The sequence below is a fragment of the Salminus brasiliensis genome, chromosome 24, assembly GCF_030463535.1.
Source record: "Salminus brasiliensis chromosome 24, fSalBra1.hap2, whole genome shotgun sequence".
Lineage (NCBI taxonomy): Eukaryota > Metazoa > Chordata > Actinopteri > Characiformes > Bryconidae > Salminus > Salminus brasiliensis.
Window position 1 is genome coordinate 18,611,700 of NC_132901.1, and position 18,303 is coordinate 18,630,002.

At 41.7% G+C, this 18,303-nt stretch overlaps 1 protein-coding gene across 14 annotated transcripts in view; it reads right to left on the bottom strand.

The window, feature by feature from the left end:
* The window catches only part of LOC140547107 (adhesion G protein-coupled receptor L3), a 423,620-nt gene that overhangs the window by 242,347 nt on the left and 162,970 nt on the right, over window positions 1–18,303 (bottom strand). The window lies entirely within an intron of this gene.

Here is an 18,303-nt window from a genome sequence, read left to right on the forward strand (position 1 = left end):
CTATGATGTGGGCCCTTTAAGAACAGAAGCACTTGGAGTAGTGGCTCTCCATGCCAGTCCTGGAGCACTTTGTACTGTTTTTATTGCACTTTTTCCTGCTTCAACACGCCCAGTTGAACATCATGAGGGGCTTATTCATTAAAATTATTAATAACACTCCACTGTTTTATCATTCATCTCCTAAACTCCCCAAGTGCCTCACATTTTGGTGGTTTCCTGCTCCAACACCCACACCCATACACACACACACACACACACATACACCCACACACACACTTTAACCTCATGAAGAGCTTCGTAATGAGCTGATGAGTTGGATCAGGTGTGCTGGAGCAGGAAAACACAAAAATTTGCATTCCATAGGGTCACCAGCGCTGGGCTTGGGAATCACTGAGGTAAAGAGAAAGTGAGGCTGAAACACTCAGCCTGACCATTGGACTGGTATCAGATTTACGCTGAGTCAGCACCAGGTGTTAACATCATTAAAGGACCCATATTCGACATTTTCTTGGGGCTCCATCCTTTTCCCTTGAAGTCCACTTGCGTGGTCTCAAGTACTAAACCCAATTCAAGTACTAAACCCAATTCAAGTACTAAACTACATGTGTTGTTACCAGGACCCAGTCTGTCCCCATCGTTACAGCCCACCTTAATCTAACATGGGTTCCATCTAGGCCCCATTTGCAGTGTACAACCCAGATTGGTCCTCTGTTTAACCCCACCTGGTTCCATCACTGACCCTGGTGGGCATCCATATGTGAGGCCAACATGGAAGCCAAGGACAAAACTTTCTGGTTTCCAGTTGGGCTATACTTACAGGCCCCACGTTCGGTGCTGTGTTCACATGAAATTGGTATATTCATTGACTGAAAACCAGCAGAATGAAGCTTTCTGAGAATTCTTAGAATACAAGTCCTTCACACTGTCAGTACCAGCTGGTCTACGGCTTGTTGTCAGCCCTAGCCCCCTAGCTCATGGCTTAGCCTGTCATAACTGACAGAGTGAAGCCGCCTAGCAGGCGGCGCGAGACGAAGCAGGAACAAGGCAATCGGTATGTTGTCCACGCTAGACTAAAGGCTGAGGCTTCGTAACTGGTTCCTCATACCACATTATGGCAACTAACCACATTACGGGAGGTGTTTGAGGGACAGTCATGTCTTCAGCTTCACTGAATTGCGACTGAAACACGCCTCACTCAGCTACCTAGTCGAATGTACTAACGTTAGCTGGTTTTATACTGTCTGCACATTGCTTTGCTTTCTTTTATTGAAGGTGTAGCGGCATAAAGGCTACCAAATTTAACCTACGTACTGAAAGAACCAATACAGAGCCCACTGCTAGTGCAAATACAGGTTTACCGTTACTGAGAGCGGGATAAGGGGCTAAAAGGACTTGCAGCTTTGCACTCAGTTAGCTTTACTGCTGTGTGTGTGTGTGTGTGTGTGTGTGTGTGTGTTGACAAAAGTTCAACATCACTGAGGATCAATTATATAAATGTACACAGTATCACTCACACATATACTGATTTTCCAGAGCTTGGTGTGTGTGTGTTTGTGTGTGTGTGTGTGTGTGTGTGTGTGTGTGTGTCAGGCAAGTGTCACGGTGCAGTCAGGCCTGATTGAGTCTCAATGCAAATCTCAGGTTTGCTGTGTGTGTGTGTGGATATACGTGCCGCATTTGCATGAGAAGAGCATATGTGCAGATATGAGTGTAATCCCTATGATTATGAAAAGCTTACAACCGCAGGGCAGTGTGTGTGGGAGGGAGAAAGGGAGGGAGGGAGTGTGTGTGTGGGCGCGTGGGTGTGTGTGTGTGTGTGTGTTTGCAGGCACGCGTTTGAGCTCATAAAAGTGCAAAGCTTTTACTATTTCTCCAAGAACTCAAGCAAAGTGACCTACAGAGAGACAGTATATTTACATACAGTTTATGACCCATATATCCACCCTTATCTACACACACACACACACATACACAGACCTGCACATTTGACCACAGAGTGGACCATGTAATACATTAGCTTAACTTTTGTCCGCAGATACACAGCATAATCAGTCACATTAGACCATAACGGACATAAACATGGTATGGTCATTAATGCTTTCCTTCAAACATATATATATACTAATGTTTGTTTGTTTGTTTGTCAGCAAGTAAACAACCATGTTAAGCATAGCTTGAGAACTGGTTGGGGTCTGAAATGAAAATGTCATAAATTCGGGGGGCTTTGGAACCCACCAGAAGGTCCAAACCATGGTGTAAACCGATCCTAGTTAACATGCTTAGGTGGGGCTCACATTGGTGGGCATGGGCTCTGAGTGGGTTTTTGTACATTGTTGTACAATGTTGCTACTGGGACCCACTACAGCCCACCTTAATCTCACATGGGGCTCATCTAGGCCAGTGGGCAGTGCCCAACACAAATGAGGGCCCGGTTTAACCCCTCTTGGTACCATCTCTGACCCTGGTGGTCATCCAAATGTGGGGCAAACGTTAACCTGAAGACAAAACCTTCACTGCCCATAAGAGCCCCACATGGACAGTTAGCTGGGATCTTTGCTCCTGCCATCAGCGGTCACTTAAATGAATGAAAATAACTATTGGTCAGCAGAGCTGAACATGGCAGCACGCTGGATTTGCTTGAAGTGAGTGGTACTTTCACAATGGACCCTGATTACTATAAGTATAGTATGTCAACTGCTATAGAATTTTATTTCTGTCCATTCAGTCCATTTTAGAGGCAATTGACGGCTACACTGTGATCAATGCGAAGGTAAAGTTTCCTCTGCAGCGGGTGCTACTCTTGCCTTCACGGTTAGGCCTGCGTCTGACCGAAGCGTCTATAAATATACCATGTGACACAGCGGCGACTGAAAAATCAATCTGCCGTTTTTCCAGAGTCAACCATTATTAACTTTCCCTTCTTTCCACCGTTGTGTGCTTTCTGCTTTCTTTTCGTCCAGTCAGTCCTTTTATTCCCATTACCTGTAGCCTGATTACATATCGACTTGCTCCGCTTATCATCATAATGATATTAATTCTCTCTCTCACACACACACAAACACACACATACACACACAGACCATTCTAGACTGCGTATTATGTTCAGTGAATGGAGACTGAATCCCAAGCTGTATTTCACACTGATAAATCAAAGTCATTAGACGAAAGCATTGTTCTGCCTCTGTTTGCCTCTTGGCTTTCAGCTGGACAGTTCTGCAGATTGAGCACAGTGTGCTTTCGGGATTCTTCTCTCTCTATTGTTTTTTTTTCCATTTTTTCCCTTTCCTCCCTCCCGTGCCTCTGACTTTTTCTTATCCTCAGTTATCCTCACTTCCTCTGGAATCGGCTGCTTTGGCACTCTCTCCCTCTCTCTCGCTCTCTTTCGCTCTCTCTCTCTCGCTCTCTCTTTCTCTCTGGGTCGGTCTTCAGTGGGTTTTATTGGCATGGCTGCTTTACATGTAACACTGCCAAAGCAATTAAAGACAAGTAATAACTTCATCTCTAATAGTCACAGAATAATATGGAATGACCCTTAACTGTAAATAAATAAATAAATAAACAAACAAAATCAAACAAAAGTTGATAGATGACCCCTGATTAAACTGCCAGTGACTGTTGCTCATGATATGGAATGTTCCCATGAATTTTGTAAACTTTATTCGAATAAGAATATTTTTCAATTTTTTCATCCATTTCTCTGCATTATTTTCTGGGTCTACATTTAATTGACATTAAAGGAGTAGTAGTTACTAATAGCAATACTTCATACTGGTTACAGAACAGAAAATCATAGTAGTTAGGGAATAATTCATAGTATGTATAGCACACTTCTAATACACTAGTGAATAATTTTAATGGTGCACATATTTGTCACTGTACACTGTACAGCGAAATGTGTCCTCCGCATTTAACCCATCTGGTAGTGAACACACACACACAGTGGTGGGCACCCAACTCCAGCGCCCGGGGAGCAGAGAGGGCCCAACAGTGGCAGCTTGCCGAGCCCGGGAATCGAACCCACAACCCTGTTATCAATAATTTAGCGCTCTAACTGCTGAGCCACCACTGACCCAATTCATACTAGTTACCCAGTCAATCATAGTGGTTACTGAATAATTCATTTTAGTTACTGAATCATTTATAGTACTTACTGAACAATTTATAGTTGTTACTGAATAATAATTCATACTACTTACTGAACAATTCATACTAGCTACTGAATTTATAATAGTTACTGAATATTCCATAGCAGTCTTCACTAATGCATAGTAGTTACCCAAACATCATAGTGGTTACTGAATAATTAAAAGTAATTACTAAACAAAATACTAGATGCTAGAAAACAACTCATAGTAGTTACTGAATAATGAATCAATCTTACTGAATTATTGTAGTTATAATTCATAGTGGTCACTAAATAATTCCTAGCAGTTATTGATGAATTAATAGTAATTACTAAATAATCCATAGTAGCTCCTGAATATTTCATAGGAAATATAAAAAATAAAGAAAGAAAGAAATCATTCTTAACAATTAGAGTAGTTACAAATTAATTCCCAGTAGTTACTCAATAATGGTTACTCAAGATTACTAACTGAATAGTAAGGCTGCATTTTAAGGGCTCGTTTCAAACCATGTGGAACTGTTCCATAAAAAGAAAGAAGGGAATTGCTCAAACTAATGTTATTTTTATGGAGACTAAATCTCAAATGTCAATAAAATTCAATTTATGATACAAAAAACAACATAATAAGCTTGTATCGGATTTCTAAATAGATTAAATTCTGAGATAAAGTAGTATTAAATAAATCCATAAATAAATAAATAAATAATTGGGCTTCACGTGGCTTTTAGCGATCTGGAGATTCAAATTGTTCCCGACGTTCTAAAACCGATGCATCGATGAATCCCCCGCTGCTAATAACTTGCCAACGGTTTAACTTAAATGGGCCATATATACAGAACGGCTGCAGGGTGCCTGTGGGGCGTTGGAGTCATGGGACGTTCATCAGGAAGGAGACGTCTGAGCTGACAGCACTTTGGCTTGGCCGGCCAGAGGGATGATAAGCAGGGAGAAAAGCTACTTTCTGCCCAATACCAGCCTGGCCGGGGACATATTGATTTTCACTGCACGAGGAAAAATGAAGAAAGGAGGGACGGAGAAAAAGGAGGAGTGTCAAGTCAGATGTTTTGGGGGGATTAGAGTGGAGAGCAAATTGAATTAGAATACAAATAAAAGAATTATATATGTTTGACAGCGTCATTTAGGGCTGAGTTATTATAATGGACTCTATATTTCTGGGTATTTAAAGTTAGTGAGGGAGCAAGTGTGTGTGTATATATATATATATATATATATATATATATATATATATATATATATATATATATATATATATATATATATATATATATATATATGGGGCAGTGGTGGCTCAGCAGTTAGAGCGCCGGGATATTGATAACAGGGTTGTGGGTTTGATTCCCGGGCTCAGCAAGCTGCCACTGTTGGGCCCTTGAGCAAGGCCCTTTACCCTCTCTGCTCTCCAGGCGCTGGAGTTGGCTGCCCACCGCTCTGGGTTTGTGTGTGTGTGTGTGTGTGTGTGTGTGTTGAAAATACAAAGACACACACAGGTATGTATGTTATTGCTCAATTGGAATAAAAAAACATTGTCAGTTGTGATGTTATGCAATGTGACATAATTTAAGTCTGGCAGAATTTCAATTTTTGATGATGAATGGACCAATAGAAATGCTCCAAAATGACATGGAATCAAATCTTTTTACATTTACGCCCATTTAAAGTTGAGCAGGCTTTTCCCTTCTCCTGTAAAGTTGGCGTTTTAGAGATTTGGAGGTTTTTATATAGTTATTGAGGTGTTCTTTGGTCCAAGATCCAATAGAGATGGACATGAAATCCAAATAAATAAAAGAGATCAGACATACAGGTGTGTTTGAGCTATGAGCGTATAAATTTTTGATGAAACTGAGTCGATATAATCTGCTCCAGATAAGAAGGTATCTCAATCTACCTGATGCATCTCCTGACCTCCGTAAATATGAAGCAAGGCCTATGGTGATGTCTAAATCGATTCTCAGATCATCCTGATTGGGGCAAAATGGTGTTAAAATGCAACTTTTAACTGCAAACTTCAGGCCAATCTGAGTGAGCTGTTTCTGCAGAAGCTAGTGCTAGTGTTACATTTTCAATAATATATATAATACATATTGACACAGTGCCCAAAGTGATGTACAGTATCATCTATGACCATTCTCTGCACCATTAGGGATAGTGGGACACAACCTAACACATGGCAAAAAGTTTTAAAGACAAAATGCTTTTGGTAATTGGAAACTTGGCAAAAAGTTTTAAAGACAAAATGCTTTTGGTAATTGGAAACTTGGCAAAAAGTTTTAAAGACAAAATGCTTTTGGTAATTGGAAACTTCACTTGTGCATTTTTATATCATTAATACATATTTTCTGAGATATGTATTGATGTTCATTTCTTACCGTACAACTAACCATATGTAGTTTCACCATAAGTGGATTTTTTACCAATGAGGAGACCAGCGACTGGTTGAAATATGAATGGGAGTTCTCGCAGCGCTCAACATGGCGTCTGTTTAGGGATAAAGTCCCGCCTTTTAACAAAAAGAGCCAATCAGCTTGCTGGTTACACCATGAGTGGAAGAACTCATAGCCATAACCAGCCAAAAAAATCACGTTTCAGTGCCTTTTTGAGACAAACGCTACAAACTACTCATGAGGGTTTTTTTTATTTTATTTATTTTTTTATTTTTATCAAAGGTTTGTTATCAAAGGTTTTGAATTTTGACCTTCAGTTTTAAGTATTTTGGTTAGTTTAGTTTAGCTTCATTGTGTAGCAATTTGCTCTTCTACTTTTAGGTAAAAAATGGAATTATCACTGTCTCTTTTCATAAGCCGTACTTATTTGAGAAGGTGGGGCTTAAAGAGTTTGACCAATGGCTGCATGTAGATGCAGGTACATGTAGACCAACAGTGGCAGTGAGAAGGCATATAAAGCTGTGTAGATCCATACACAGACTTTCTGTAGACAGATTCGTACAGGGAATCAATGCCAGAACGCATCTTTACGTCCCAAAAAGAGGACATCCAGAAAAAAGAGGACGTCTGGTCACCTAGCATTAGCTTTAGTTGACGCAACCTCAAGTTCCAGTGGGAGAACGGAGCTGTCATTCATGTTCCTTCTCAGTTCCCGTTCTGGCAGCATGGTGAGTATTCTTGTTTCTAACGCAGTGAGTTTCTGGAGACGTCTGTGGCAGGTTAAGCAGCATAGGGAATCAGGTGTATCCTGAGGAGCCACAACTTGTGGTTAGTAGTCTTGGATTGAGTTGTTCAGAAAGCTGATGAAAAAAATTCCCCAATTTTGGTTCGTTGTATATCTAGCATTCAATAAGTCAACCTTTTTTTCTTGCAAAGATATGTCCAAATGTTTGTGGACACCCCTTCTAATAAATACATCATGCCCACATGGAGTGAAGACTAGAGGGGTATAAGGTCCTCTGGCATTCATCTGTGGATCACTGGAATGGTTTTCTTTGGAATGATGGACGATGCCCCATCCAATACATTTGGGATGAGTTGGGGAGTTGAGGATGAGGCAGAGTAGCCATCATCCAACATCATGACCTCACTAAAGTTCTTGTGTCTGAATGCAATTAAATCCTCTGAGCAATGCAGCAAAACCTAGTAGAAAGCCCTCCCTGTTTTTCTTAAGAAACAACGAATCAACGAGTAGGTGTCCCAATACTTTTGTCTTTTTATATATGTATTAGTACTCGTGGAATGCCTCTGAATTACATTGCTAGGTCAGAACTATAGGTATAATTAAATGTAGATGTTAAAGTTTTGGCTCTTGGGCTCCCCCTACAGTTGTGGAGTGTAATTTACTTTTACACATTAAGCTTCCCTCACCAACAACCATTCACATGTATTTGTTGACAAGTGGAAGTGAAAGAAGCATGTGAACTGAGGTGGTAGATTGTTGTTCCAGGATTTTACTCTAATATGACTCGGGTTACGCAGTGTTACGCAGATCTGGCAAGAGGTCTGGTGCAGCTCCACCAAAGTACCATAGTGCAGTAGCAGCGTTCTGGCCTGGAGCGCCAATAACAGACACAGCTTTAAGATACATAATGCTGCTTTAAAGCAGCAGGATTTCTTGAAAATGGTCATTTTAGGTCATTTCTATTGTTCAGCTCATCAGGAAATGTTCAGATAACGTGAAGTGCCGCTGACACTGTTTATATAATAAAGCTTAAAAACCGAAAACAGTGCGGTGAAGAGGTTTCAGCGGTTATGCGAAGACCATCAGAACAATGATCTGCACTGAAGCTGCTTTTCTAATTAATTCCAGCATAAAAAGAGAAAAGGAGAGAGCAATATGCTGAAATATTGATAAGACAGATGATGTAGAGCGCGACAGCTGGTTAGTAAATTGGTCAGGCCGAGCGCGGGGGATAGACACAGCAGACAGAATAAATGCAAACAGCCATTCCGTTTTACACTTCTCTGACAAGATCAATGCTTAATTTAGCAATCTCGCCACAGAGGGAAGATTTCCTGAGAAAATGACACCACGAGACGTGTTGGTGTTAATAAATTGGATACATATCAAGCCTGGGGAGAGTGTGCGATTGTGTGTATGCGTGTAGATGTGTGTGTATTGCTCTAAGTTGTTGGGTTTTTTTTTTTTTTCGTACTCGCAAGTGAAATTCAGAATGCTCCAGCTATCAATTGATGAATGTCACAGCCAGTCTGCATGTGAAAACTCAACACATCTCCACAGAATGTGATAAAAAACAGATGGCAACTTTCCACATCAGTGAAAAAAAGGGCATTTTTTTTCCAGAGCTGTTATCACGTACTGCAGCGACTCCAATCTGGCCCAGTCATACTACAAAAATTCCCTTAACAGATCCAACACTAAGTATACAACACTTTCTACAGCATCTGTAAACACCTTGCCTGTCGAAAGTTTGTGGACACCTTGCTTTCTTATCACATTTTCAAGCTAAAAGATTAGATTTTAAAGGTGCCCTTGGACACAAACTTGTATTTACCTTAAAGTAGCTCAATAATGAGAGCTCCATACATGGAAGCGACAAACTATGAGCCTCAATAACTGTTGTTTCTTCTTTCAAAAGAAAATCCGGCATAACCGAAACAGGACTGGGAAATGGGCCAATTGCAAAACCACGTCACAGTCTTGGACTCTCATATATTTACGCCCCCAATATTTACATGAATCCTGCCCACTAACTGAAAAATGGTTACTACATGAACCAGGCCTCACCACTGTGGCGTTTCCTGTGCCAGTGTCCACAGAAGAGGAGTTCAAACTCGACTTGCAAAGAAGTGAGAAGCTGGGGAACCAAAAAGGAATCCGTGCTAGGCTGAAAGCTAATATTAGCTGAGAGGTTTTTACCATCACGTCTCTCCAACGTCCACTTCCTCAAAAACAGACCGGACTACCTTAGCTGACTACCAAACTAGAGCTAAACACAGAAGGCAAAATACCAGCTTGTAATTTTTTTCTGGTAAGACCTAAGAAAGCCAAGCCCAGGAGGCTAAAAGCTAATCCGGCTACAATCTCTGCAGCTTGCTAACACCACGTCTCGCTAAGAGAACACAACAGGAGGACAGCAACACTATCCGGTAAGACTCGGTAATAATTACAGTGGTGTTTTTAACAGTATTTCTATTTGCTAAAAGCAGGCTATACTGAGTGGTTCCTGTGAGCCACTGCAGTGTCGTACACCAGCCAACAAGCCTTCTAGCTTGTCAAGCTGTGTCTGAAACTGTGCCCTATTTATTATGTAGATTACTACTTTGAGGTTGCGCCATTTTGCAGTGGCGTCCAAAAAAACCACAGTGCTAAATGTTCGGCGCACTTTAACAATATATAGTGTACAAATGATGTTCCCTAAAAAAATCCATTGTATTGTTTGGCTTGAAGACTTGCGCACAGACGAGGTCAAATCCTGTTACCTATAATAGTGCTCTGGATTTCTGCATGTAGGGGATAGGGAATAGGCCCCAGTTTCCAACACAGCTACTGTGTTTTCTTCTAAGGTAATATAACAGGGCTTTTAGGCTTTTAGGCATTGTTCACCCCCCAAACAAAGCCCCATACTTACCATTCATATGTCAAACAACAACTTTATATACTCGTTATTTATTATTTATTTGAATGCTCTCCACACTGGAAGGGGGTAAAGACCGACACACGCCTCCTCCAACACGTACATAGCCGGCCACTGCCTCTTTTTCTCAACTGACGCAGATGCAACGTCACCGGGCACCCAATGCACTCGGAGGAAAGCCCTGTGTACCCAGCTCTGATGCATCCACCAGCAGACGCCAGTGCCGGCCAGCACTGCACAGGAGCGTGGTGGATAGAAAGCACCATCTATCCACCCAGGAGAGAGCAAGGCCAGTTGTGCCGATGGCTTGCAGCACGACCGGGATTTAAACTAGCAACCCTCTGATCATAGAGGCCATTATTTTAGCGCCTTATTCCACCAGGACCAGTCTATCTATCATTGTGGTGTAATAATACATATTTTATATGTAATCTATAAGTGGGTTGTTATATAGGTATATTTCTAAGCTAAAAGGAATGGCAACAAAATGTCATAGTTAATATTATTATCAGTTACTGGAATGCACCCCCCCCCCCGAATCCTCCCTTAAAATCAGTGTTGTGATCAATGTTCATATCAGTCGCGCCCTACAGTGCACCATAAACACTAGTTCACTTACTTTTCCCCTCTAACTATTCCCATCTGGGCCTCCACGGAGTATGCAAGACACCGCCGACTATATTAAAAACCTAATAAAAGTGCTCATAACGGTGGATATTTTCCAGAGTGCTGCTTAATTTTTTTCTTTCCAATGTTCCACCGTAACCTCAAGTCAAAATATTCATCTATGAGATGACTTTGACAGACACAGTGGGGGTCAATTTTGCATTCATTCATTTCGCTGACAGCAATCGCCCACACGTTCTCTGATTCATGTTTTCATCTCGCAGATTGACTGGCTGGCGGCAGAAGTGACCTGAAAGCATTTTATTAGAGTGATGATGTGACCTGTCCCGGTCCTCTCTCTCTCTCTCTCTCTCTCTCTCTCTCTCTCTCTTTGTCGCTCACTCTCACTCTCTGCATACCGTATTAACCCTCTAGCTGGAGCTCCCCTTGAGTTGTTCCAGTACAGAGCTATTTTTTTCCCACATTCCCTCTGGAGGCAGGTGGGGGTTAGACCTGCACGATACCAGCAAAATAACATACTGCCATTACCCTGCTGCTTACTGCGACTGCAGTGTGCTTTACAGTATGCTGATAACAGCTTGGAGTAGCAGGGTTACATTGGTATGCTGTATATTTGTTGGTTGATGTACAGATATGCTCTGGAAATCTGAAAAACAGGGGGATTCTACACTGTTCTGGAAGCTCACGGCACGCTGTGAAGATATTAGCAGATGCAAATGCCATTAAGTGATACCTGTGATCAGCCACAACATTAAAACCACTGATGTGAAGTGAATAACCTTGATTTTCTGGTTATAGTGGCACCTGTCTGGGTGGTCTGGGTCCGAACATCTCCAACAGCAGGTCTTGTGAAGTACCAAAATGCTCTAAGGGGGGACAACCGGTGAACCGGCCACAGGGTTATGGGCGCCCAAGGCTCACTGATGTCCCACAGAAGGGCTAATTGTGCACCAATTCATGCTGGATATGTCTTACGGAGTCCATGTCGTTAGAGATATGGGCAGGTAGTTTTAATGTTACGGCTAATTGCTAAAAGTCATATCAATATAATATGGCCACCCTTAGCGAGATGTTGTGGCATGTTGTGACTGTGTTAGGTGATGGCAGGTGTATTATAGAGGTGAACTGGTCCACTGTGGCACGTTGACTGCTGATCGAGAGTGGTCGCTGCTCTCTGGCACCAGGGGCCCGTGATGCACCCCTGTTACGCTGATGGGAATCCATTCTCTGAACACCTTCACTGTGGCGGTCTGCAGCTACCTCTCTTAGCTGTGGTCAATCATCTATGTTGGGAAGCAGTTTGAACAGTGGTTGCATGTGTATTCAGGTACGTATAGACCAATTCATTAATTCAACACAAACTTCTGGACATTTTACACAATTTAGATGCATTTCTTTACATCCCGAAAGGAAGACATGCCCAAAAAAGAGGTGGAAGTTGGCCTGTGCAGAGCTGAATACATGGGTTTACCCATTCTTCACCCATCTTCTTACGGTACCTACCAGTTCCTGCGGCTGACAGGTTATGTCTGCACAGTTAAACAGGCTATGCGATATGCTAACAGGCTAGCCACCCAGCTGTCTGCATGCTCACCCCTCTACTGAGCGGTTTAGATCGGTTATTACACCTCATGCAGTACAAGGTCTATTAAAATGAGCGCTCCGCTTGCTCCGCTGTGCTGAGTGTCGTTCAGGGCTACAGACGTTCTCAATCAAGAACTTCGTCTGAAATAATCAGACACAACGTACTGTTCCACCCTTACTACAGCGCACACGGGAAGTGTGTGAGTGTGTCCCTGCGGTGCCGTCTCCGGTAACGAAAAGGCTTTCTTATTTATAGAGCTGAAATCGAGTGCTAGCGTAGCGCAATGCTAATAGCACAACTGGGCCACATCACAGTCACCGCAATACCTGCAACAGCAACCACTCAAACATCACCTCCCTCTCTAACTCTCTTTCTCTCCAACAATATGTCTCTCTACCTGTTTTCACTCTCTCTTTCTCTCTCTCCTGTTCTATTCTCTACCTCTGTGTTCTCGCACTCGCGCTCTCTCACACTCGCTCTCTCTATTAATTACCTCTCCATGTTCCCTCCCTCTCTCTGTCTCTCGCTCTCTCTCTCACACACACACTCTCTATTCTCTACCTTTCTATGCCCCACCTCCCTCTCTCTCTCTCTCTCGCTCTCTCTCTCACACGAACACTCTCTATTCTCTACCTTTCTATGCCCCACCTCCCTCTCTCTCTCGCTCTCTCTCTCTCTCTCTCTCTCTCTCGCTCTCTCTCTCTCTCTATATATATATATATATATTATATTTATATATTCTCTACCTCTCTATGTTCCCCCACCCCTCTCTCTCTCACTTTCTTCCCTTCTCTATTCTCTCTCTCTCTTTCACTCACTCTCTCTCTCGCTCTCTATTCTCTACCTCTCTATGCCCCCACCTCTCTCTCTCTCTCTCTCTCTCTCTCTGTCTCTATCATACTCTCTCACTCTCTCTCTATTCTCCACCTCTCTATGCTCTCTCTATTCAAGATTTAAAGAAGCTTATCAATGATAACAACAAAAATACAGTACAATAAAAGTTATAATAATTACAAAATAAGAGACAACAGTAGTGAATAAAAACAGCAATAATTAAAATAAAGGTTATATATATATATATATATATATACATTTATCGTTTGCTCTCTCTCTCGCGTGCGCTCTCTATTCTTTACCTCTCTATGCCCCACCTTTCTTTTTTTACCTACTTCTGTGTTCCCCCACTCACTCTCTTTTGTGCTTTCTCTCTCTCTCTTTTGCACACTCACCCACTGTTCTCTACCTCTGTTTCCCCGCTCTTTCGCTCTCTCACTCTCTCTTTCTCTCTCTTTCTCTCTCTCTCTCTCATGCACACTCACCCACTGTTCTCTACCTCTGTTTCCCCACTCGCTCGCTCTCTCCTACTTTCTCTCTTTCTCTTCTATTTGTCTATCCGTCCGTCAGTCTAGCTCTCTCTCCATTCTCCCTTCATCTCCATTTCTCTTTACCTCTTTTCTTTTACTCTCTCTCTCTCTCTCCCTCTCTCTCTCCCTCTCCCCTTTAGGCTCTCTATAGCATGTATTGCTGATAGGGCAGAATACACAAGATGCCCTGCAGATTAAGGGGGCCGCACCAGCACCCTTAGCATTCCCTACCACACTACCTCTCAAATCCCCTACTGTTACATTACACTCACATCACATCACACCTCCCTGATAAACAGCGCCACACAAATCTCCATAGAGATCAGCTTTTCTGTGTAGTGATCACTGCAGCCCGGCGACGAGGATGATGCTGATGCTGTTATTTTTATATATTTTTATATTCTGGTTCAGATTTACAGTCAGGGTGAAATGCTTGTACCACAGCAGGTCTTCTGAATGATCACAGGCTCTTACTGCCCTGCTTACACAGCTTTATACCCACGACTCAGTACTAATACTACAGTTAACAAGCAAATAGCAGTCCGTTACAATTCCACTCATTTAAAGCCCCTTGAATGCCAGTTCATTATTTTCCGGTGGAGTCTATTAGACCTTGTCAACATTAATATAATAAAATAATATCCTTTCATTTTTTTGCATATTTGTTATTTGACAAGATTTATTTAGGGTCATTAACTGTCCGAGTTTGCATGTGTGGCCAGATATAAGCATCCCAAAATACACAGCACTGCTCTTAAGACTTAACCTACAGTTGTTACAAAGAACACACAGAGCACATGCAGAACACACACACACACACACACACACACACACACACACACACACACACACATACACACACATACACACACACACAAATGACATGCAAAGACAAATCCCTGCAGTGGAAATAACTGGAATTTCACTAATTAATACGGCAGCAAAGAGGCATTAGTGAAATTAATTAGACGAATTTAGAGAACACACCGCGGCCCGAGCGGTATTAACGACTGCCCCCGAAATAGGAAATTAATTAACAGTGTCAGACGGGCCGAAATATCCTGATTGACACAAAACTATTCTTAAACTTTTCCCTTGGTGAAACTCAGTGAGACGTGTTGCAGTGCAGAGCGGCGTTATCACGCTTCGCACACGCTGACCACGGCCCACTCCACAGCATGACGACTGCAGCTAAAGAACAGACAGATCAGCGTGAGAATCCCTTCCGCAGGGGGGAGGGATTTTATCCTACCAGTGAAAAGTACTCACATTACACACCAGTTCAACAGTGTGTATAAATGCAACAAGCTGCCTGTATTCCTGCTGGACTGTGACTGTGTGTGCCTCGCATTTCTAAAGAGGTAAAAAGATTTAATTCCAGTTATTTCAGAGCATTTCTATTGTTCGTCCATCATGAAATTGTAAAAATGTCAGATTTTTCTAAAATAAAGGAGAAGGCAGAACTGTTCTTCACTTTGAATGGACATGTATGTAAGATAAGAATTCCATTTGTAAGATAAGAGCAATTTAAAGCATTACTATTGGTCCATTCATCCAGAAGTAGTCACACAGTGTGCAGAAGCAGCTACAGGGTTCAAATGGTGAAGAAAACAAAAAATAGACAAAAAGGGAGATAAATGTGTGCCAAGTGACCCAATACTACAATGTCACATGATAAGGGAAGTCTTGCTAATCAGATCATTAATGGCCACAGCACCCTAGAATATAGAGGAAGGGGATAGGTTGGGCCCTATGTGTAATCCCAGTTGTTACTGTGATGTATTTATTTATTTATTTTTATTTACATTAAAAAATGTTTTTATTTATGTGAAGTTGCTTTATCTTTAATATTTCATTTTCAATAAACTAATAAAAAGTATCCAAAATTAGACATGCTGATATGGGAATTATGGGCTGATATTAATACATCATTTCTATGCAAATAAGAATGCTTTTCCAGTGAAGTTACCATTACCTGTGTGTGTGTGTGTGTGTGTGTGTGTGTGTGTGTGTGTGTGTGTAAAAATGTGTGGAACCTGTGGGACAGCTGCTTATGATGCTCCATTACCTGAACAGGTTCCACACCTTTGCTCTCTCTCTTCTCCACACACCCACCCACACACAAGCCTCATTTTCTCAAACCAAAAAGCACTTACCTTATACTCTCTCTCTCTCTCTCTCTCTCTCTCTCTCTCTCTCTCTCTCTCTCTCACACACACACACACACACACACACACACACCCACACTCTCTCACTCTCTCGTCTGTTCCCCCATGTAGCTAAATCCATTCATAGCCCGTCGTGTGTCATGTTCGCATTATGAAAAATGTGTGTCACTTTGGAGAGTTCTCGTCTCTTTCTCCGGTCTGTGGGGCCTTATCTATTACTGTCACTCTCTCTCTCTCTCTCTCTCTCTCTCTCTCTCTCTCCCTCTCTCTCTCTCTCTCTCTCTCTCTCTCTCTTTCATTCTGCCTCTCTCTCTTTCAGCCTCTCTCGCCTTACTTTCCTTCACTCTCTCTCATCCCACAGAATCGTAAAAATATGCTACGCAGGCACAGGCTGATGATAAATGTGTTGCCAGGCGATTATGCCTGGAGGGATGGGTCTGAAGAGAGAGGTAGAGTGATGGAAATGAAAGGAGAGAGAGGGTGAGAGAGAGAGAGAGAGAGAGAGAGAGAGAGAGAGAGAGAGAGAGAGAGATACATCCTATTGAGATGCACTATATGGACAAAAGTATTGGGACACCTGCTCAATCATTGTCTTGTCAAAATCAAGGCTATTAAAAAAGGAGTTGATCTTGCTTTTGTTGGCGCTACTGTCTCTGCTGACCAGGAAGGCTTTTAACTACATTTTGGAGCACTGCTGTGCGGATTTGATTGTATTCAGTGAGGTCAGGATGTTGAATGATCACTACTTCCAAAAAAACACATCCCAAAAAAATGGATGAAGCACCATCCATCCAGAGAGCACGTCTGGCATTAGGCATGGTGCCAATAGCCTCATGTTAATCTGCTCCAGAGAGTCCTATTCTATTGGCAGTACTTTTTTTATAGGGACTAGCCAGGCTGTGAGTGTGTGTGCATTTTCACATCTGTGTCAGCAATTTGTGCAACCTAAAGTAGCTGAATGCATTCATTCGAAGGGGTGTCCACAAACATTTGGACGTATAGTGCATTTCCTCTATATCCTCTTAATAGCTCTCCATATGCACTACTTCCAGAACCGTGTGTGTGTGTGTGTGTGTGTGTGTGTGTGTATGTATAAGTGTGTGTATGTGTAAGTGTAGCTAATTGTAGAACTTTACACTTGCTTGGACCGTGTGTTTTCTTTTTTTTACAAATCTGTGGCAAATCTGAGCAGTTTGCCTCACATGGACAGTGACAGAGAGGCGCTAACAAGATTACTGAGTAGCTTATAATGAGCCAGTAGGGCTGAAATACACAGAAGTACAGCCAGGCTGGGGCTCCTCCTGCCCGGGGGGCACTGGCTAGCTTGCTGCAGCCACAACCCCAGTCAGTGTAATAAGAAAACTTCCATAACAGAAGAGTTAGTCACTTCCAATTCCGCTCAGATTAGCAAAGAACCGTGGAATTAGCAAAGGATCATAGAATAGGCGCCTGCTTTCTAACCCCTGTCTGAACTTTCAGGGCTAATTTCCGACACACTTTATTACGCTTTGATAACTCTTCACTACATATCGTCCATACCTCATGAAACGGATGTGCTTATGGTTAGTGCATGCTACACTTTAACCCTCAGATGTTTAGCCAAGCTGTTTAACCAGGAGAGGAAAATACTTGACTGGTTACTGTTTCCACACTGGTGGAAAAATTTAGAAGAAGAAATTGTACTGAAATGTTCTACATAGAGCCGTTAATAAAAAAAAAGGGTTCAAAATAGCATCACATAGTGTCAGTACTGTTACTGACGTCTATATAGAAATATTACTGACTTTTCTATAGTACTATTACTGACTTCTATATAGTACTATCACTGACTTCTGTGTAGTACAATTGCTGGCTTCTCTATAGTATTATTTCAATGTACTTCAATGTAGTATTATAACTGACGTCTATATGGTATTATTACTGACTTCTATATAGTACAATTACTGGCTTCTCTGTAGTACTATTACTGACTTCTATATAGTACTATTACTGACTTCTACTTAGTATTATCTATATAGACATATTATTACTATATATAGTATTATTCTATATTACTACAGACTTCTATGTAATATCATCACTGACTTCTATATAGTACTATTACTGACGTCTACATAGTATTATTACTGACTTTTCTATAGCACTATTACTGACTTCTACATAGTACTATTACTGACTTTTCTATAGCACTATTACTGACTTCTATATAGTATTACTACTGACTTCTATGTAGTATCATCACTGACTTCTATATAGTACTATTACTGACTTCTATATAGAACTATTACTGACTTCTATAAACTACATTTACTGACTTCTATAAACTACATTTACTGACTTCTATATAGTACTATTACTGACTTTTCTAT